The following is a 20,705-nucleotide window of genomic DNA, read 5'->3' on the forward strand; positions in this document are numbered from 1 at the left end:
GGGGGAGGAAGTTTCTCAATGACCTCTACCTTGGCTCTATCTACCTCAATGCCGGCATGGGAGATCTTATGCCCAAGAACAATTTCGCTTTCTACCATAAAATGGCATTTCTCCCAATTCAACACAAGGTTTTCCCTCTCACATCTCTCTGGGCAACGAGATAGATTGGATAGACAATCATCATAGGTGGCTCCTCCAACGGAGAAGTCATCCATGAAGACTTCTATCTCATCTCCAATCATGTCACTGAAAATTGACATCATGCAACGTTGAAATATTGCGGGGGCGTTACAAAGTCCAAAAGGCATTCTACGATACGCGTAAGTAGCGTAGGGACATGTAAAGGTCGTTTTCTCTTGATCCTTGGTGTCAATCGGGATTTGGAAAAATCTCGAGTAACCGTCAAGGAAACAATAAAAAGAATGCTTTGTAAGCCTCTCCAACATTTGATCAATGAACGGTAGTGGAAAATGATCTTTGCATGTGCTTGTATTGAGTTAGCGATAGCCAATGCACATACGCCAACCGGTAACAAGCCTAGTAGGAACTAGTTGATCATTATCATTTTTCACTACCGTCATGCCACCCTTTTTAGCCACGACTTGTATGGGAGATACCCAATCACTATGAGCAATTGGGTAGATAATTCCCGCATCAAGGAGCTTTGCCACTTCCTTCCGCACAATCTCTTGCATGGAAGGGTTAAGCTTCCTTTCCCTTTGTCTAACGGGTCTAGCATCTCCCTCTAGATCAATTTTGTGCATGCATAAGGATGGGCTTATACCTTTGATGTCATCAATGATATATCCTAAAGCCTTCTTGTGTTTTCTCGAAACATCGATCAAGAGCGAGGTTTGCTCCTTCGTTAGATTAGAATTAATGATCACAGGGAAAGACTCATTGAAGTCGAGATATGCATACCTCAAGCCCAAAGGTAGAGGTTTCATGTCTACTTTTGGTACTCGCTTACCTTTGAAGCTTTCTTCTCTTTTTTCAACTTGAAAGAGATCATGAATAAAGGCACCCTCTTCCTCCATGCTTTCATCTTTACACTCCCTCTTGCTTTCCTCAAGAAAATCCTCATAAAATTGCATGTCATTCTTGTGAGCACCTTTCTTGAATTCATTTAATAATACACTTTCAAGAGGTTCGTTAGCAGCAAACAAAAGAGAGTGAGAAAATTCATTAAGCACATTATCAAGAACATCAACTCTTAAAACATTCACAACTTGAAGAAGGTTGTTGCATGACACTATTCAAATCAAATTCAATTGAATCTTTATCAATTTTTAGGGTCATCTTACCCTCCTTCACACCGATAATTGCTCTAGAAGTAGCTAGAAATGGCCTGCCTAAAATTATAGGAATCCTCTCATCCTCATCCATCTCTAGCACATAAAAGTCCACGGGAAATGTGAACTTTCCAACCCTAAGGGGAATGTCCTCAATTTTACCCATGGAAAACTTAATAGAACGGTCCGCTAGTTGGAGAGTAACATTTGTGGGTGAAAGGGTTCCTACACTAAGCTTTTGGTAGACGGAATAGGGCATAAGACTCACGCTTGCTCCTAAATCACACAATGCCTTGGCAAACTCGCCACTATTAATGGAATAATGGATAGAGAAACTACCCGGATCCTTCAACTTGGTAGGAAGCTTATTGGAAAGAATGGCACTACAATTGGCGGTCAAGCTCACCGTTTCACACTCCCTTCTCCCACTCAAAAGGTCTTTTAAGAATTTGGAATAGTGGGGCATTTGTTTCATAGCATCAACAAAAGGAAGAGAAACATGGAAATTCTATATCACATCCAAAAACTTCCCAAATTGGGCATCAAGCTTAGCTCTAACAAATCGTTGTGGAAGGTGTTGTTTGTATCGTTCCCAAGCCGCACTTAGGGACTCACCACCTTTTTGAAGAAAGCCTTGAATTAAAGATCAAGCTTCGGTGGTTTTTCTATGATTGTTGAACCTCCTCAAGAATGCCAAATTAACTTGATCCCAAGTTGTGAGAGGGTTAGGGGCACCTCATTCTCTAGCCATTCTAAACCTTTCCCAATTAGAGAAAATGGAAATATCTTGCGGTAAATGTATTCTTTAGTTACTCCGTTGGCCTTTATTGTATCACAACATTTCTCAAACTCTTTTAGATGTTCAAGAGAACTCTCATACTTTCCACCCGAAAATTGTTTTCGCTCTATAAAGGCAATCGAATTAGGCTTGATTTCGAAATTGTTGGCTTGAGTAGTGGGAGTTAGGATCCCACTTTGTGCTCTAAAGGCTTCGGGAGCCCCAAGACGACCCAAAGGTGTATTTTCTCCCTATTTGGGGGGGATTGCACACTCTCAAACTCAAAGGTTGAGAAAGGGTTGATTTCCGAACTTGATGACAAATTAGAACTACCTACTTCTTCACTTGAAGGTGAGGAAGGTGGAGTATCTTATTCGTCTCTCACTCCCTCTATTGTAGGGGTATGGGAGCGTCTACTCCTTGCTCTTGCTTCTCTTCTTAACAATGACAAAGACCTCTCGAGCTCCGGATCGAGAGGAATCAAAGACCTTAGGCAAGTTCGTCCTCTGTTCATACAACAAATCTAAGAAGAAAGTAAGCACTGACAAGCAACAAGAGTAACACAAACTAGGAAATAAAATATGAATTAGTCTCAATAAAGTAATGAAATAGCAATGGAACTCGTCTCCCCGGTAACGACACTAATTTGACAAGAGATATTTTAGGTCGTTGAAACTAAAATACTCCTCCTAATCAAACACAAAATTTATAAACCTAAACCTAAGCACCAAACACAAGTTTAGCAGTAACTTAAGGGTCGATTCTAGGGAGAAGCTAAGCACCACATTGAAAACTTATAATCAAGCTATCTCAAAAAGGTGAAAAAAGTTAACTAAAGATACTCAAACAATTATTAGAATGAACTAGAAACAATATAATTAAGACACTAAGGGAATAGGCTAGGCAAGTATTCAATCAAGCACAACAAAGCATGAAATCAATTTGAAAGTGAACTAAGCACCTCATACCAATGGTTTTAATGCACAATTCGATCTCCTATCGGGGTCAATTGCTTTCTCAATTCATCAAAAGTCTACACTATCGTCATAAACTATGCAAATTAAGGTAATAATCAAGCAAAATCACTTAATGAAAATTCCTAAGCTACGCTATCGCCACAACTTAGTTCAATCCACCTAATTGCAATAATGGCGGCCACCCAAAAGAAACAACTAGCAAGACATGAAATTAAAGACTTTTAATCACAATCACGTCAATTTCAACACCAAAACATACTCGAGGTTCAACTATACCAACACCATTCCCCTAGTAAAGGAGATTACTCACAAATCATGTTAAAAGCAATATCAATCATTAAATCAATAAGCATCAACATGATTAATAAGAAAACAAGAAGAATCAAACTGAACAAGTGAAATCAAATGCAAAAGTGAAGCGAAAGAGTAAGGAAATACTCATTAATTTAAGTTGAATATCTACAAAGATATTGATTAAGCTTTTTTTTCAAAATCCAAGCTCAACAATGGAGAAATCTACACTTTCTCTCTCTACAAAGTAAACTAAGAAGGTTTCTCTCTCTAGATTAAGCTAATAAAACCAGAAAAATTAAGTTAAGCTAATCTAATTACATCCAAAAAGGGGAGTACGGACTATATATATGGGTGTTGGAAAAGAAGAAGTCGAGAACAGTGCGCCCTCGCAAGCCTTTCGCGCACCCACAACAAAGCGAAGGAAAAACTGTAACCTTGTGATGCGCGCCCGCGCACGCGTTCTGCTCGCCCTCGCAGACACCTTGCGCGCTCTCTCCATTTCTTGCGCGCCCGCAACTTCGTAGGCCAGAGGAATTAATTCTAGGAAAGCGCACTCGCACATATATAATGTGCGCCCTGCCGCCCTCTCCAGAGTCGTGCAGGAGGCGCGCAAAACATTCTAACTTGCCCTGCTCTTCTTCCTCCATCTGCGCGGGTTCTCATAGAGTTACACGCCCTCTCTAGGGTCGCGCAATGGTTGCTCAAAACCGCCTGCCTTGAATCCCTTAGAGTCTCTATTTGTGCGCATTCTCATAGTAGTGCTCGCCCGCTATAGATAAGAAACCAAGGTAGAAAATAGACAAAGGTAGAAAATAGACATAGGAGGTAATAACTAGAAAAGAAGACGAACAAAAGAAAGGTGAACTAAAGACAAGAAAGAAGGTACAAACAAGCTACAAGTATGGGAAAAACCGTTAAAATAAGCCCTTAATCGTGGCATAAATGTCACTCATCACTATCTTCTTGATATGCATCATCAGGCACACTCATTTCAAGAAATTTATACTTATGTTATGGTCATATTCTTAAGTTCTTAAATATTCTATCACCTTAAAAAATAAGATATAATTGTTAGTTTGTGCGGTAAATAATAAATGAAATGGGTAGCAAAAAGATAAAATAGCAAGAATTTTCGCAATTTTTTTAGATAGTTGAAATCATGTACCAATTTTCAACATAAAGGATAAAAATATATCAAACTTCTGTCCAAAAATACATACAAGTAATACATTTCTAATTATAGCATAACAAGCACAGATGGATCATATTATGGACTTAGTAAATTCCACCATTGAAGATAACTCTACCTACTATAACAATTTCCAATTGATATTTATAAGAAAATGCATTCCTCAAACTCCTTGTTATGGAAAAACTAAATTATTACATTGTAATAGCCTGATGAATCTCAAAGAATTGCTTATTTATGAATTAATAATAATTTAAAGGAACATTTAAAATCCATGTTAAGGCCCTGTTCACTTCACCTTAAAAAATAATATTAAGTAAAAATAATTTTAGTTCAGTAAAAATAATTTCAATTCAGTAAAAACCAATAATTCCAAAGAAGAAATATAACATAAAACCAGTAAAAATAATTTCAGTTCAGCAAAAATAATTTCAGTTCGGCAAAAAATAATTTCAATTCAGTAAAAATAATTTCAGTTCAACAAAAATAAGGTAAAGTGAACTAGGTTTAAGCTACAACAAATAAAAATAAGTTGAACAAATAACTAAATCTATGTTAAACTGCAACAAAGAATGCAAGAGTAATAAAGTTTAGGTTTAATATTTCTCTTTTGAATACTACCCTTTATCATTGGCGTTTATGCATGTCATTGTTTTGTGTTTGATGTATTCATTGGTTTCGAGGATTAATGTTTCTATTTTTTTCTGTAAAAAAAGAATTGAGGGTATTTTTAGAGAGAAGAGAGAAAGAGAGGTGGTACCAATGCTTGAACCCTGGACCTAGACTTCAGAGATTCATTCTCTTACCACTAGTCCACAAGGTAAGCTGGTATAAAAAAAATGGAGGGTATATTTGTATAGAGATTACTCTATGCATATTCATTACATTACTGAAATTTCAAGTTGACCATTTCATTAGCAAACATTAATGAAAACCTTTAGGAGCGCCAAGAGTAAATAACAAGTCAGACAAAAATTTCAAGCTTGTTAACTAAATGAACCTATCTCAAACAACTATGTGTTTGGCTCGTTTAGGCTAGTGAAAACTCAGTTGAGTTCATTTTAGGATGTGCTATGTATAACATGTATCTTGGATATCCTCATGATAAATAGTAATATACAAACTGATTAGTTTTATTTACTCCCTCCGTGTTTTAATAAGTGATACATTTCCTTTTTTTGTTAAAAAAATACAATTTAATATATCTTTCTCCTCTCATGGCCCTCACCCAAACTCACTACTACTCCCTCCGTTTTTTAAATACTTGCTCCACTTTCCTTTTTCGGCCGTTTTTAAAATAATTGTTCCATTTCCTTATTTGAAAAGCTTTTACAACATTTAACTAATTTCTCTCACCTAGTGTACCCACCATAATCATATTTTATTAATTTCATATTCTCTCTCCTCCAATCATCTCCACTAGTTTTGCTTTTTATAATTTTTTATTCTTCCACCTACCCCACTACCTCCATATATTATTATTTTCTCCAATTTCTCCTAAAACTCCGCGCATGAAGAAATGGATCAAGTATTTAAAAACGGAGGGAGTACTTTTTTATTATTTCCTTCCTCTGTCATTCATTACTATTCATTATACTATTAATTTCACTATCTTTCTTTTACAATTTTTTAATAATCCAACAACCTTACTTACCTCTTATTTTATTTAAGTAAATTAAATTGCATAAAACTATGTGCCGGTCAAAGTGTAACAATTATTAAAAAAAACGGAGGGAGTACATTATTGTAACTCACTTGTGAGTGTCCCACATTAGAGAAAGAGGAGAGGTGGTTCCACTTTATAAAGTAGAGGAGTAACTCTTATTATTGTCAATTGGTTTTAGTATGGAAGCTCCGAAGCCTAGTTTTTGGATCAAACTCTCCTCCTCCTTGTTCGGTTTGCCCAGGCCCATTTCATATTATTTTGAAATTTAACATGGTATCAGAGCCAAGGTTTTGGTATTAGGATTTACCTCGACAAGATTAGGATTTACCTCGACAGGATTAGGATTTATCTCGACATGATTAGGATTTACCTCGACAGGATGTCCAGCCCCTAAGAGAATTTATTGATTTGGCTTCATCCAATTAGCTCTGAATTTCTAAGGACACTCACAAAGTGAGGGGGAGTGTTGAAACTCATTGTAACCCACTTGTGAGTATCCCACATTAGAGAAAGAAGAGAGGTGGTTCCACTTTATAAGGTAGAGGAGTAACTCCTACTATTGCCAATTGGTTTTAGTATGGAAGCTCCGAAGATTAGTTTTTGGATCAAACTCTCCTCCTCCTTGTTCGGGTTGCCAGGCCCATTTCATATTATTTTGAAATTTATCACGCTCATGTCCTTTTGATTTAACTAATCTCAAGCTCAAAACAAAATACTCGTGAGCCAAAGCTTGAGCAATAAAAGACTTAAGAGAGCCAAGCCAGAACAGTGAGTTGGTGAGTTGAAAACTCCATGGGCTCATGTATTTCTTATCAAGTCTAGCTTGATCAGCCTAAAAACCGACGTGACTCTGGTCATAGACATCCCTACAGACCTTCTCCAGAAAATCTGTAATAATTATTCCTATTTGTTATAAGTTGTAAGGCTATAATACAAATGGCACCCCAAATTTACTAAGCTCGTATCACAGGTAAATTTTAAGATCATAGGCACTACTCATATCAGAACACAAAACGATAGCTTAAAGATTGGTATCTCAAAATTCTCATTATATTGTAATGAACATTTAAAACAACACTACTATGCGGATCAAACAACTTAATAAAGTTCCTTTTAATCCTATTGCTCAATACTTCAAATCTTATCTGCTAATCAAGCAACTAAGACCTTGTTTTTGCAGGATTCACAATTTAAGAACTGCCCAAGTGTCGCCATAGTCAATCAAGTACAGCCTTTTCAATTCTTGTGAAGTATGTATAAGAAACAAAAATGATCAAGCTAATCAATAACCATAACTTCTTCAAAAGAACTCAGTTCTATTGCAAACAGTCCAAGGATATTCATTACAGATTAAAAAACAGAAAATGATGAAAACATGGAATTACTACAAAAGCAATTACCCAAGTACTTCATTTATGTCCCCTTGTATTTTAGTGGCTCTGTACACAGATGTGTAAACTGATGAAATGATCTTATATGCACAATAACTTTACCAATAATGTAAGATCGGCCAAAAATCAGTAAACATATTATGCTGTGTTCAGAATTCCAGTCTAATATACATTGCCATTAGTTGAATTTGAAGGAACTAATGCAGATCCTCTAGATATTAAAACCGTTGCTACGTTATATTTCAGATAATGCGTACTATCAAAAGGCAGAGGTATTCGCCTTCAAAGAATATTTATCAACTTCAGTAGATCCTAAAATCATCACTAGCATTCACATGAAGAGCAAATTATTTCAATCAATAGTAATCTTGTAAAACCTTCAGGACATATATACAATGTCTAAACTTACTTGAATTCTCCAATTCAGTACTACTTTCAATGATTTGTTGGGGACAACTGAAGCGAAACACAAAGGAATGGAGGAGGGAGAATTGATAACTGCAATTACACAAAGTTTAATTGTTAATTGGAAGCTGTCTAGGTGGTATTTTTATTTTTAAGGAGGAAAGAATATATCATTCATTCATTCAAAATAAAAGGAATTAGATTTGCACTGCAAAACCAAACTCTGATTAGCTCAGGGGGGGGGGGGAATTGAAATGTAAAGTTTCTAAGCTGAGCATAAATTGAAGACAATTTTACAGAAAGCAAGAGAAGCAATTTGTAGAATAATCCTGTTTATATTTAACCCAGATCAAATACAAAGTTAAAAAAAAATGATTAGAGACTTAAGAAACTTACAAACTAACAAATTAATCAGATTCCAAAACAAATTGTATATTGAGCTGATCCAAAGGAATGAAATATATTGAAAATGTATATCCTCAAATATTCAAAATGCCAGTATATTGTGTCCTTTATCCCAAAATTCGACAAATTCAACCAAAAAAATCGAGATTGAGATGGACATGCACCTCCAAATTGATTCAGAAGAGATGATGTCAACACAAAGAAGCAACCAGATTAAAGGTAGAATCAAGTCAATCAACCATTTAAATAAATTTGTGAGGCAGATGGGGATTATTCCGCTGAATTGAGTAGTAGAATTCTGATAAAAAGTAAATAGAATTCAATACATCATCATTTATTTGCAGATGCATATGAAGCAAATAAATAATTTGACAAAAACCAAAAGTTATTCAAACCTGAAAAATAGCTATTGTGAGAAGAGGTCGATTTTGGTTGAAGCTCTGCTGAGTGTATGATTGATAAATGACTGTGACAGCAACATCAAGCAAAATTAGAGAACAAATTCCAATAAAATAAGAGCAATGAGCATAAAGATTCACAACTTAAGAGTATAAGTCGATTATACTACCTATGTTTCTAATTAATTGCAGCAAAGGGGTATAATTCGTGAGACAAAAAATTCCTCTGTTGCAATTAATAAGAAACAGAGGTAGTACAACCTATTGAGTCCTGATTAGTGCATAAATTCAGGATGCAAGCTGATAAAACTAAACCCTATTATCATTTGGTGAGAAGTTGGAATAAAAAGGTTAGAAAATTGGATAAAATGGCAACTAGGCCATAGTTTGGACCCAATCAGCAAATCAAAGCCTAGTGCTGACATTGAATAGTGGTAGAGCCCACCTTAGCTAGTTAATCTTGATTTGCAAAATGATTTAAGAGGATAAATTGAGTCAATATTTTCTTATGTTAGTTGCACTTTAGCAAGTACTAAATGCTAGAATCCCAATATTCTACTCCAGTCACTACCTCAGTTCTTAGGTTGTCTCATAGGTTAACTACAGACCCAAAGTTTCCTCCCATTCCATGTTACATCAAAAACCATCATCCCAATCCAGCTCTTCCACTGATGTCTTGTCCTCGGCTCCTCGCACACCAACTCACTTCACCTTACTGACGGCCTATAGCACATCTACAACCCCACACTCCGTTTATTACTCCCCCTTCATCAGTGAAACTAACAAGGCATACAATGTGAACCTCAGAACACCAAATTAGCTTTGATACTCGTTCAGGATACTATTACTTTTATATCTCTTTCACATAGGACTAGGACCACCTACAAATTGTTAATTGTAATTATATGCCTAATATGTGATATCAGATTGACAATATTTGACTGACCTAAGGCTCTTGGAACAATGGTTCATAACTTACCTATGTCAAAACTGCATAGATATTACATTATCTAGGTTTCAAAATGCATATTACCTAATGCATTGAAGATTGAACAGCTAAGCAGCTCAATAGAATTAAAGTATATAACTAGTGACATTACAACCAATAGGCCATTATTGCTCACAGAAGTCCCACGAAAAATATTTGAAACTTAGAATGAGTCATGATCTTGTTAGACAACCAGTGGCGGATCCAGAAAAAATATTTAACGGATCAAAATGCATTTGGTTAAACTATAGACAACATTACATATTTAAAATATGAAACACATCCTCTAAACCTATAAACATCCTTTTAGATGTTTCAATTGACCCAAGAGTCCGAGACCTAATAATAGCCAAGGTCTTTCAATCATAGTAGCAGCAATCACAACGTCAACTAATTAAACTGCAGCAAGCAGCAACTTGTTGCCAATTATGGTAGTATACTCCAATTCAGTAAACTAATGGGTTTGATTGCTAACGAACCATTTGAATATACGAGTATGGCTAGGATGTATATTTCCTTAACAAAATAAAACTCAGCTATTCCACAAAGGTCCATCTGCAGTTAATGTAAGTCGTTAAGGTATATATATTGGAAATTACACTGTTTGATCAAAATGTTAAGCTTAACTTTATCAAACTTGCATTAAATCTGTCCTAAAACATGCCTCTTTTAATTTATGACTTGTAAAATTATTTAGAGTATTGAAGATAAATTTCATGTTTGATTAGCTTAATAAGTGCGGTAATGGTGTTGTGAGTTAAGATAATCAAAGGATTAGAGCAAATAGCCTCGGTATAGAGCAAAGGAAGCTCGCCCGATCAAACCATGACAGCCGATTGAGCGCGAGAACAAGAAAGGAAAACGCTGCTAAGCTGCCCAGTTGGGCCATGTGCCGCCCAGAACCCGAAAATTTCTAGGTAGCTTGAACTCGGTCGCTGCAGATCGAGCGAGCCCACCCCAATCGGCCGCAATCTTCTTCTATGCCGTTAATTTTTTACGATAATGCTGGTTTGTTTTTTGCTCTTTATATACGTAGTATATACTTTGGTATATGATGAAAAGAGATGTATGAAAAATCAAAATTAAATTATTTTTCATTCTCTTTATTGGTGTTCAATTTTAAGATTCATCATCACAAAATCAATAATACTTAGTTTACATCTAATTGCTTTTATACTATCATAATTGCCATTGTTCTTTGTTGCATTGTATCTCCTAAGTATTTTCATGATAGTCGGAAACTAGATTAGGGTCGAAATATTACTTTTGGGGAAGTGATTATGTTCACGACTTGAAGGTTATTGTGTTGGAGACAGCGGAAGTAGGTATAAGGATCAGAAATATAGGAGATGTATAAATATATACTACCTCCGTTTTTTAAGTTGACACGTTTTGACTTTAGCATTATTCACACACTTTCCTTTGACCGTGTTTTGTAATTGATACGTAATAAAAGATATAGTCATATGGGGTCTTGTTACATTCGTCATGATATATATTTTCAAAATATCAAGTTTTTATAATTTTTTATTTTCAATAATTAAAGATATTAACGGTGGAATATGTGCATGGGCAAACGTGACTAAAGAAACGTGTCAACTAAAAAGTAACGGAGGAAATATATATATGAAATAAGCAGAGCTGCAGTACCTACTTTATTTAATAAAATAATAGAGATTGATTTAGAGAGTTAAAGATATTATATTGTATTATTATTCATTCTTATATATTTTTAAATGAAAATTATTACAACTACCATAGAGTGTTTACAAACTAAAATAAGAGAGATGGTAAATCAATATTGTTGTACGCCTTACAAGGAAATAACCTTTTACTATTTTTTTTTTAGATTTCCCTTTAATTTCTCTTTTATTGCAAATTAATCTCACAAATTCCCCCTCTTAATTTGCAATGTTCAATTTCTCAACTTTTTCTCAAGTTAAGGCTTTAGTAAGCATATCTGTTGGTTGATCAACAGTATTGATAAACTTATGCTTTATTTCTCCTTCACGGACTAAGTTACGTATTAAATGATGTCGAATCTTAATGTGTTTCCTTCCAGCGTGGAGAGACATTTTGTTGTAAAATATTGTTGCTAGACTTTCTTGAATAATATTCAGATCTCTTAAAATTCTTCTTAACCAAACTGCTACACATGCTGCTTCAGTGGCTAACATATATTCAGCAACTGCCGAAGACAATGCTACAGTTTGTTGTTTCCTTAAGTTCTATGAAATGATTTTAATACCTAGACAGAATATGTAAGCTAATTGTCATGTGTTGACTTATTTGCCTAAGTCCCCTTGCACGCGGTCCACTAGTCGACAGCACCTGCTAGGCTCCTAGTCAGGACTCCCCTTGTTTTGCTAGGCTAAGTGTGCTACGAGTTTGGCTAAGTAAGAGAAGTAAGATGCTCACAGGAGATTTCAAAGGAATGCTTTGATTATATGAGAGAACTTTACACTCGAAGATGTTGGCTAAAATGTACAAATGAATGGAATGACCTATTTATAAGCATTCAAGCTACTCCCTAAGAATTTTAGAGTATTCCTAACCTCCTCAAATGGTGGGTTCTAGACTACTAGACTATACTACTCTGTGGAACATTCCCACCTCCAAAGGAACATACATACAAGGAGGTTACTATATCCTTGCCTAACTAGAATGTCCAAGACTTCCCTAGAACATTCTAGAACGTCTAACTCTTATGTACGTACATAGAAGACCCTAGACACTTCTACTACGTACAAGATGACCCTTAAATATTCTAGAGACATCCCCTTTAAAATACTCCATAAAAAAAGCCTTTAGAGAAGCCCGGAACCTTCTAGAAGCATCTCACGTTTTTCTGACTGTCCGCTACCCAAACTCATACTTCGGGACCTCCTCTTGGAAAACCATCACCACACTTGGCCCAAAATATCCCCCAAATTTGAGCCTATTTGGAGCCTATTATCCCGTCCAAAAGGCCAGGGTGGGTGTTCACTAGAAATACAAGGTTGTAGCTAGGGGTGCTAATCGAGTTGAGAAGCTCGCGAGCAACTCGAGATCGACTCGGTTAATGCTTGGTCAAAACTCGACTCGAACTCGAATCGGCTCGAAACCTTAATGAGCACAAGTCGAGCAAGCTATAACTCGAATCAATAAGCTCGTGAGCAGCTCGATAATATTTTAATATTAAAATATTATACTACGTATAAAAATTTACTAAAAGTGTAAAAAAATATGAATTAAAACGTGAAAGAAATAAAAAAAATTCAAAAAAATCATATAATGACAAAAGAAATAAAAAAATTAAAAAAATAAAAAAAAAAAGTCACTTCTCTAATTCTCCGTATGTAGTACTGTACTACACTAAAGAGTAAACACTAGTACACCACTCCACTAGTCACATACTCATTCACTTAACAAAAGAACCCTAGACACTTACTCCATTCTTAGCGCCGCTACTATACTGCCCCAATCCTCCCTCCTTTATTTTTAGCTTTGTTTTTCCTCTTTCATTCTCAAAACTAAAAAAAAAAAAAGGATATGAATTGAAGAAGGAAGATGGGATCAAGATCAACTGAAAGACACTTTTAACAAGGAACAAGCTTTTAATTAAACATGGCAAGGGCGTTTTATTGTTACTCTCTATTCTTGTAGATTTGTAATTGTTCATGTAGTTTTATTAGATTAATATTCAAAAAGTTAAACAATTTAAAATGTTCTTGAAAATTAGAGGATTAATTTGGGCGTTTATTTTTCTTTTTTTGTCAAATTTTATAATTAATTTAGGCTTTTGTAATTTGGACGTTTCTAGTAGATCTAGCTTACTGTGCAAATTGATTATGTGTGGAAATTGATTTCTTTTATCTCATTCTTCTGGGTTCTTTATAATTTGTGTGGAAATTATTTATGCTCGCCCATTTTAGCCGAGTTTATGTAAAGTTTTTGAGTTATGAGATGATTTGAGCAATTGAAGCTTAACAAGTCACGAGACGAGTCGAGCAACGAAAAATATAAACGAGCACGAGTCGAGCAGTAGGTTGGCGAGCTTAACGAGTAACGATTACAAGTCGAGCACGAGCCACGGTTTTCGATCACGAGTCGAGCACACCTTAGCTCGTGATCGACTCGCTCGATTAGCACCCCTAGCTGTAGCAATATAAAGCTCTACAGGGGGGAGTGCTTAGCACCATGGCAAGCCCCCTAGCCCCGATTGTTGCTTTTTTGCCCCTTAGCACCATGGTAAGGGAGACGACCCGTGACATGATGTACTCTTATGATCATCTATAGAACCTGCCAGTCACTATTTGTATATCTAATCAAATTATTATTTTCTACAGTTTTGTATCTTATGCCTATTTTCTTGGTGCCTTGAAGATAACATAATATTCTTTTGTAGCAGCAAAATTTAGTTTGCTAGGATTATTCATAATTCTTGACACTATATTCACTGCTTGAGATGTGTGAGGTCTTATATGAGTTAAGTATAGTAAGGAACCTACAGCTTCTATATACACTAGCATCAACCTTATTAGCTGCACCATTTTGACTTTTTTTTCATTCAATGCCATATGAGTATTCACAGGTTTGCAGTTTTCCATATGAAATTACCTTAAGAGATCCATTGTATATTTTTCCTAATTAAAGAAAATTTCTCCCTTGGTTTGCATTACTTGAATTCCAAAAAAGTATTTCATGAATCCTAACTCCTAAGTCTGTCATTTTAAACTCTTGCCTCGTAGACTCTTTTGAACTCATTTATGAGTTTCATATTATTTCCAAATAAGATCAACAACATAAAGATAAACAATGAGGAAACGTCCATCATTATTTCCTTTGATGTAAAGTGATGGTTCACTTGGACTCTCTTTTAATCCACTATTCATAAAAATATTTGTCAACTCTACTATTCCATGCTCTTGGAGCTTGTTTAAGTCCATAGAGTCCTTTATGTAATCAATAAACTTTTTCTTCTTGTGGTTGCTCCACATACACTTCTTCTTCTAACAGACCATTCAGAAATGCGAATTTCTCATCAAGATACAGATAATTCTTTTGGTGTAGCTATGGCTAACACTGTCCTAATGGTTCAATACGAGCTACTGGAGCAAAGAAATCAACTCAGGTTTTAGCATATCCTTTGACAACAAGTCTTGCTTTGCGATTCTGAATATTTTCGTCTTGGTCTGGTTTTGTTTATAAACCCATTTTAGACCAATAATTTCTTTAACTTCAGGGTAATCATCAAGCTCTCATGTCTTGTTTTTCTCAATCATAGCAATTTCTTCATCCACTACTTTTATCCAAACATCATCAGATGCTTCTTTGTAGCTAGAAGGCTCACTTGCAAATAAAGTGAATGTTTCCATGTCATTTGCTTTAGATAAATAGCACTCATATCATCCAAATAAGAAGGCCTCTTTCGAATTCTTCCTAGTTGATTCAATACCAAAGATGAGGTTTCTTTTGTTTGTGTATTTGGCAAAACATTAGGAGATCATTGCGGACTATTCACTGCATCATTTATTGTTGTTGGAGATGGGCCAAGAGAATTTACTGCTTCTTCTTGCATAGGAAAATGAATGATTTCATCATTCTATTTTCATTTTTGTCGATTCTTCACATATAACGTCTCTAAAGACTATTAACTTTTTAGCTTGTGGGTCTAAGAGATGATAGCCTTTTAATTCATCACTGTATCCCACGAAAAGATACTTTCTCCTTCTGGGATCAAACTTGTCTTTACCTTGATCCTTATTCAATGCATATGCAATACATCCAAAAACTTTTAAGTGATTAGTAACCGGTTTTCTACCATTCCAAGCTTCAAAAGGAGTCTTGTTACGAACCACTTTGGTTGGAGAACGGTTGAGTATGTAAATAGCTGTATTTACAACTTCAGCCCTCAATGCTTTAGAAAGAGCCTTTTTCCCTTCATGGTTCTTGCCAAATTTACAATTGTGCGGTTCTTTCTTTCTGCTACACCATTCTGCCGAGGTAATTGTCTTTTTATTCCTTCATTTCTACAATGCTCCATAAAAGGTTTATATATAAATTCACCCCCTAAATCAGTTATTAATGTCTTTATCATTTATCCACTTTGTCTTTCAACTAATGCTTTAAAATGGAGAAAAATATTGAAAGCATTTGACTTTTGACCGATAAAATATATCCACATCATACGAGTATAATCATCGACAAATTATAGAAAATACCTCTTATTTTGTAAAGAAGGATTTCTTGTGGGTCCAAATATATATGCATGTACTAATTCAAGAGGAGCTTTGGCTCTCCATGAAGTTTTTGGGGATGGAAGACAATGCATTTTTCCATATATACATCCTTCACAAACTTGAATATTTCTATCAATGTGTGGTAATCCCACAACCATGACTTTTTGCTTCAATAGTTGTAATCCTTTTTGGTTCAAGTGTCCATATCGTAAGTGCCATAGATAAGATTCATCCATAACATTTGCTTGCAATGCCAGCTCATTTTGTGGCATATGTGGGAAAACCTTAAGAAAATTTGATAATTACCACCGTCTATTGCCAAAATTGAAAATACCACCTCTAAGTTTTTTTCTTTTAATTTTACTACCTAGTTTTTTCCAAAAGTTTTGAAAATCCCACCACTTTGTGAGATGACGTTATTGTGGGATCCATAATTTCGTTTTCCCTCTCTTTCCCACGATTTCCCCTATTCTTCTACTCCCTTATTTCAATTTCATCTCTCAAATTTGTTTTCAATTACACAAATTTCGCAAATTAGTTTATAATTTCTACAATCTAACCTACAATGAACTGAATTGAGTAGTTTAATTAGGGTTTGGGTGATCAATTTGGGGGTTTTGCTAAATTCGACAAATTAGGGTTATCAATTTGGGGGTTTTGCTAAATTCGACAAATTAGGGGTTTATTCGTGGTAATTACTTGTTTAATTGTCCACTTATTCATTCAATTTTAACTTCATAAACCCTAATTTGTCCAATTTAACAAAACCCCCAAATTAATTACTCAAACCCTAATTAATCTAATCAATTCACTTCGTTTTAGGTTAGATCGTAAAAAAACCTAATTTGCAAAAATTTTGTAAATGACATCAAATTTCAGAAATGAAATTGAAAGAGGGGAGTAGAAGAAGAGGAAATCGAGGGAAGAATGAGGGAAAGAGAAGGAAAACGAAATTGTGGGTCCCACAATGACGTTATCTCACAAAGTGGTGGGATTTTCAAAACTTTTGGAAAAAACGAAGTGGTAAAATTCACAAAAAAAAACAAAAAAAAAACTTTGAGGTGGTATTTTCAATTTTGGCAACAATAGATTGTGGTCATTATCAAAATTTCCAAAACTTTATTATCAGTCATTTGTACTTTTGTCAATATAGTAATAGATTTTTTGTCCGTAACAATGCATTCCCCATTGTCGAAATTTGCTGAATATCCTCATTGAACAATTTTCAACACTTAGGAGATTATATGTCAAATTAGGCACATAAAGAACATCATGTATGTATTTTGTGTCATTTGATTTGCTATTAACAGAAATGACTCCTCTTCTTTTGACGTTTGCCTTTTTCCACCACCTAAGGTGACTTGATGAGCTACACCCATGTCCTTATTTCCAGTCATGTGGTTGTTACAACCTCTATCTAAAATCCATACATTGTTAGATTTATTTTATGCATCCATGCACGTAAGGAATAATTGTTCACCTTCGGCATTTACAATGAAGTTTGCTTCATTTGTATTATTTCTATTTTGATGCCAACAATCCTTTTGAGAATGATTCGAATTATGACATCTCTTACATCTAAAATAACATTTAGATGATTAATGGATAGACATACCACAAATACGACATGAATTATTTTTGTTGAAAATTTTGAATATTGTCCGCGACCTCTTCCTATACTTTGTCCTTGGCTATGGCTAAAATTTTTGGTACCACGACCTCTACCATATTGGTGTCCTCTTTGGTTTTCCTCTCTTTTCTCTAACTCTCCTTGGTGCTTTTTTTTTTTTTTTTTGAAATGTTAAGTTGAGAGTTGAGATTGAAATGCTTGATGTACAAGTTGATTGGTATTTTCATTTTTTTTCAATTTTTGTTCATGTGATTCCAAAGATCCCATTAACTCATGCATTGTGAGAGTTGACAAGTCCTTAGACTCTTCTATTATGTGGCAAAATTATATTTTCCAGTCATACTTAATACTTTTCAAACTACTCTTTTTTCTTCTAATGTATCACCGAGACTTCTTAATTGATTAACTATCTCTATGACTCGTGAAAAATAAACTTGGATATTTTCTGTCTTGTCTTTTACACTTTCGGGTTATCAAAATCTCTTTATAGATTTTGTAATCTAACAGCAACAACTTTTTCATTTCCTTGAAATCCTTGTTTTGAAGTATCCCAAGCTTCTTTGGTTTTTCAATCCATACAAGCGAGGAAATATAGTTTTATTCAAGGCTGCCTGAATATATCGTAATGCAAGTGCATTTTTTTTTTCTTTTTTTCCTTGTGTAGTTTTTGTTATCCTTCATTATGATTTTCTAGAAGGTTTTCATAACCTCCTTCCACAAAGATATAAAGAATGTTTGCATTTGACTACTCCAATAGTCATGACATGTTTGGTAAATGGCTTTTTGATGGCCTTTTGGTTAGCTTTTGGCTTTTTTATGTGGTCAAATAAGTGAAACAACTAAGTTTAGTAATTAGCTTTTTAGTCAGCGAAAAAGCTGGCTTTTAAGCCAAAATGAAAAAGCTTCTTTGAGTAGTTTTATTTGTTGGCTTTTGGCTTGTTGGCCCACAAATTATCTAATAAAATTTTAATACATTATGGACATTAAAAATAATTCAAAATGAAAATAAAAATACTAAATACAACCAATCAGATTTCGCAACATTATCAAATTGTGGTGTCAATTTTAAAGAATGACATTATCGAATTTTCAAAAATAGGAAGAGTTGGTTGGAAATAAGAGAAAATTGGTGTTTTTTTTTTTTTTTTTTTTGACAATAGAAAATTGGTGTTGATGTATTGGATGCCATGATATGATTATTCCGAATCTGATGCCAAATTTATTAGAGGCAGCGAAAGTATAATAGGTATAAGGATCATAAATATAGGAGATATATATTATATATGTGAATTATAAAATAAGCAGAGTGCGGCACCTACTTTTTTTAATAAAATAACAGATTGATTTAGAGAATTAAATATATTATATTGTATAGTTATTCATTCTTATATATTTTTAAATGAAAATTTATTATAGCTTTTATAGAATGTTTAAAAACTAAAAAAAGAGGTGATAAATCAATATAGTTGTACGCCTTACCAGGAAATAACCTTTTACTATTTTATTTTAAGATTTCCCTTTAATTTCTCTTTTATTGCAAATTAATCTCACCTATTGTTGTTCATTTTCGATCATCTTTGTAACCCTTTAATCTAGTATTATCCCCAACATCGACTCATCTAATGGACCTCATTAAAATTCATTAAGTTTAAGGAGTACATTTGTGGGCATGCAAGCTCACAAGCTCAATTTCTGAAACTGAAAAATATACCAATTTTCCAATCAATGTAATTCGTTCAGGTACATATTGGTAATTACACTGTTTGGGTGTTTGATCAAAATATTTAGCTGAACTTTATCAAAAATATTGCAATAAATCTGTCCTAAAACATGCCTCTTTTAGTTTATGACTCATCTAATGGATATCTTTTGAAATTCATTTAATTTAAGGAGTATATTTGTGGGCATGCAAGCTCACAAACTCAATTTCTGAAATTTATACCAATTTTCCAATCCAAAATTTTCAGAAATTTAAATATTACTCTCTAAATTACACTGAAAAACAGAGAATCACCCAATAAAAAAAAGCTAATTACACATGTAAACTCACAAATTCAAGATTGATAAACCTGAGAAAAGCAATTAAACTGCTAATTACGCATGCAAATTCACAAATTTATAATAAATAAACCTCAAAAACGCAATTAAACAGCTAATTAGAGAGGTATACTCACAAATTTATTCACCAGTAAACCCGACGGAACGAATAAATACGCGGCCTGAAAAGAAACCCATCGCAATTTGGATTGAAGGGAGCTCTTGATTTTTGGACAGGACTTAGCAATTTTTTGTGAAGTTTTGGGCTAAAGGGAGTTGAGAGAATATTATCGGTAAAATTGGGGAGTGATATTTGGTTAATTAGAATTGGATTTTTCTACGTTATAACCCTCTCATTTTCCGTTTTCTACGATGTGTCCTCCATTTTTTAGAAATTTACATTGTAACATCAAAATACATTTACTTTCTATACTATAACTTTGCCGTTATCCTGCCGTTAACAAATTCTGTTAGTGGGACTCAGTCTCCACTTAATAATTATTTTTTATCGATTTGCATGTTAAAAATTGTTCTGTTAAAGGTTTTGGGGCTATTTTAGATCTTAGGGAACCAAATTGAGATCAGATTTGGCAAAAAAATGACGCAAATGTCTCGTTTTGCATATTAAATACTCATGCAAATCAAGGCATTTTTTAATACGCAAAACGAGGTATTTATGTTATTTTTTGCTAAATCTGAGCTCAATTTGGACCTTTTAAGACCAAAATAGCCCCCAAAACCTTTAACAAAACCATTTGCAACATGCAAATCGATAAGAAATTATTATTAAGTGGTGAGTGGGCCAAACTAATGAAATTTGTTATCATCAAGGTTACTGTATAGACACTTAATGTATTTTGGGGTTACAATGTGGACTTCTCAAAAAGGGGGGCACATCGTAGAAAATGGAAAGTTACAGGGTTATAATGAGAAAAACCAATTAGAATTTGTAAAAAGTTGTACAACTAGTTACTCCATTTGTTTGCCTCCAAAAAAATAAATAAATAAATAAATAATTTCCATCTTCCTATTCT

At 34.4% G+C, this 20,705-nt stretch overlaps 1 long non-coding RNA gene across 3 annotated transcripts; it reads right to left on the reverse strand.

Annotated features, from left to right (window-relative positions):
• Positions 1–7,422: 7,422 nt before the first annotated feature.
• On the reverse strand, positions 7,423–19,935 carry LOC145559854 (uncharacterized). 3 transcript variants are annotated; one of them, XR_014093005.1, is made up of 3 exons: positions 19,809–19,935; positions 8,793–8,863; positions 7,423–8,085 (listed from the first exon to the last, which is right to left on the reverse strand). It is a non-coding gene; the product is annotated as an uncharacterized LOC145559854 (long non-coding RNA). The 3 variants fall into 3 exon arrangements; XR_014093004.1 differs by lacking the exon at positions 19,809–19,935 and adding an exon at positions 9,367–9,394; XR_014093003.1 differs by lacking the exon at positions 19,809–19,935 and adding an exon at positions 8,966–9,164.
• Positions 19,936–20,705: the final 770 nt, after the last annotated feature.

Source organism: Chenopodium album, chromosome 9 (assembly GCF_948465745.1).
Source record: "Chenopodium album chromosome 9, dcCheAlbu1.1, whole genome shotgun sequence".
Classification (NCBI taxonomy): domain Eukaryota; kingdom Viridiplantae; phylum Streptophyta; class Magnoliopsida; order Caryophyllales; family Amaranthaceae; genus Chenopodium; species Chenopodium album.